Below are 3,064 nucleotides of genomic sequence, written 5' to 3'. Positions count from 1 at the left end.
GTTTTGTCTCCTGCATGAGGAAGCTTTACTGATGATGATTAATCAAGGAACTATTTTTTTATTTAACATAATTGCTTAATTCTTCTCTTTCCTTTCCTACTTCCAAACCCTTCCATATACCCCTCATTACTCTCTTTCATGTTCATGGCCTCTTTTATCATTCATGTTGCTGTATACATATATGTGTATGTGTATATTCCTAAATATTTAAATCCAATCTATTCTGTATGTATATTATTCATATGTATGTTTTAATGTATGGCAATTTGTTTTCAGAAAAAAAAAAAAAACTAATTGCTAAACATCTTTCTCGACAAAGGCTATGGATCTTGCTCTCAGCTTCTTTTCATTGGCCATAGGTCTTTGTGTAGGATTAATGCCTCCAGGGCTTCCCCTATTCCACTTTAACAAGTCACTCACTGTTGTCCTTGTTCAGAACAAATTTAGGCAGTCATGCTGATGGGGTCATTTTATTGCAGTTTATTACACTACTCGAAGACACAATCACCTAGAAAAATCTCTGATCCTCTGGCTCTTTCATCTTTTCAAACTCTCTTGTGCAGTGTTTTCTAGGACTTTGGTCCAGAACAAGCTTTGTACATGTGCCTTTTGAGACTTGGCTCCATTTATCTCCAGTTTGATTGACTGTGAGTTTCTGTAATGATGTTCATCTGCTGCACAAACATGTATCCTTGATGAAGGATCAAGACTACACTTGTCTATGAATATATGAATACAGTAAATATTTTAAATTCACATACATAAGGAGGAGATAGTTTTCTATGAATACTGAACAATGAAAATGTCTTCCCATCATTAATTGCTATATTTTCATTAGTATACATTATTTTATATATGAAAACTAATACACACATATATACATATTTAGGGTATGCATGTGAGCTTGTGTGCATATTGGGTTCAAATTTTTTTTTGGACCTGTAGAGAACTTTGTGGAGAACTTTGTAGAGAACTTTGTCTTTGTGGGTTTGGCATGGAGGCATGCATAATTTTTGAAGAGTAAGTTGTTTGAATGCATGCAAGTATATGGCCAAAATAGTTCTTTCTTATTTCCAATAGTCTTTTCATTCATATTTAGGCTTGTGAAGAGAAAAGATGCAGGTAGTATATCTATGAATTATGCACAATGCTCTTCTTCCAGCCTGTTAAAGTAGTCTACACACCTGCATTTTCAGAAAAGAATTAGACTAAATGGAACAAGGATTTTAAATGAACCTGTCCGTCTGAAGAAGGATGGACATTAGCACATTAGCAGATAATTCACTTGAGAGACTTTTGTAGCTATAAATATTCAGGTTAGGATCAATTCTCTGACTATCACTTATTTGTCATAGTATTCCTAATTAAGGTCCCTAATTGAGGAAATAAATATATCTTGATATGGAGCAGGTGTACTTTCTATAGCTTTCTTTCATTCTAAACAATTCTAACTTTGAGAATATGATGGAATTGCAAGATTTCTTAAGAAAATGAGCAAAGCAGTCTAGCAGCATACTTTGCTATCATTATTTCTTGTTAGATAGACTGGAAGTGGCTAGAAAGAGAAGCTTGTTCTGACTTAAGGGAGGATCATATTTATTTACAATGAAGGGACATCTTTGCCCTCCCCACACTGTATGGTTCCTGAAGTGCCTCCAGAGGAAGATGGAATGCACCCACTTATATGGGTGGAAACGAGTTCTATTTTCTGCTTATGGAAGCTGGGAAGTGTAGTCTTTAGGAGGAAACTATCAATTGTAATAACTCAATTTGTCATTAGTTAAGTTTGAATAATTCACCACACTAAGAGTTTTGCAAATATTGAAAATAAGGAAAGATGGTGCTTTAACTAAAAGTATTCAGTAGATAGGAATGGGAAAAATCAAATGTTGTTTAAAGAGAAAATTATATTTTCACAAGAGAATTAAGTTCACAAATTGTATACATACTGCAATGGCAAAGGTTATTGAGAATTTATTGTTTACTTGAATAGCCTGATTACAGTTCAGTCTATGAATATGCCTCTGTCCACGACAGAGGATTGGCGACCACCGAAACCACAGAGTGATGAAAAGGGGAAGTTATTTCTTCACATTTCCTCAGATCTACAAATGCATGCAATGGCATGTGCAGCACAAAAAATCTTACGATAAAATTCATATAAAAGCTGGACTTGATGGTGCACACCTTTAATCCCCGCACTTGGGAGGCAGAGGCAGGTGGATTTCTGAGTTTGAGGCCACCCTGGTCTACAGAGTGAGTTCCAGGACAGCCAGGGCTACACAGAGGAACCCTGTCTCAAAGAAAAACAAACAAACAAAAAATTCATATAAAGAACATACTATTCTCTGGCCTCTATGATAATATTATTAGAAAGGGGCCCTGAAAATCAAGCTATACTAGTTATTTTGTAAATCTGCTTTATTTACAAAAAGATTCTTTTAAAAAGTAATAATTTCATATGTATTATAAAATACATGTAGTTGTTATAATCAACACTTTGTTAGTCTGAAGTAAATCATTGTGACTGTCATTATATGTCACTTATCTTCTTCTCCTATTTTATAATATTGGATATTTTCCAAAATTTGAGTTAAACTAAAAATTTCAGGAACTAGGTAATACAATTTTTCAGCAAACAAAGACATTATTATTTAAGATATGTGCATAAAAAATCTTAAAATTCTTAAACAGTACTATATCCATTTTCCTGAAGTTCTACTGGAAATCATTTCCCTCCCATGTAGGAAATTTATAAATTGATAAATAGAATGATTTTAATTTGTGCTTATTTTTAGTTAAAAATGTACATTCATAAGGGATCCTAAGTATTTTTCATCACCAGCTGCTTTTCATAATAGTATTTAATGAATACATATGTATGTATTCATATATATATTACCTCACATAAAATTTAAAGAGAAACATTAGTATTCTCAATTCCAGCTGTAGTCTCTTATGGTTAAAGAGTTTATAGTTATGTAAATTAGTTGCCATAGAGCAATTCCTAAGAAAGCAGTTATTAAAGATCAGCCTTAGTCCATGGTGATCTGATAGGATGCAT

The sequence above is a fragment of the Mus caroli genome, chromosome 14 (assembly GCF_900094665.2).
Source record: "Mus caroli chromosome 14, CAROLI_EIJ_v1.1, whole genome shotgun sequence".
NCBI lineage: Eukaryota > Metazoa > Chordata > Mammalia > Rodentia > Muridae > Mus > Mus caroli.
This window is presented reverse-complemented; position numbering follows the sequence as displayed.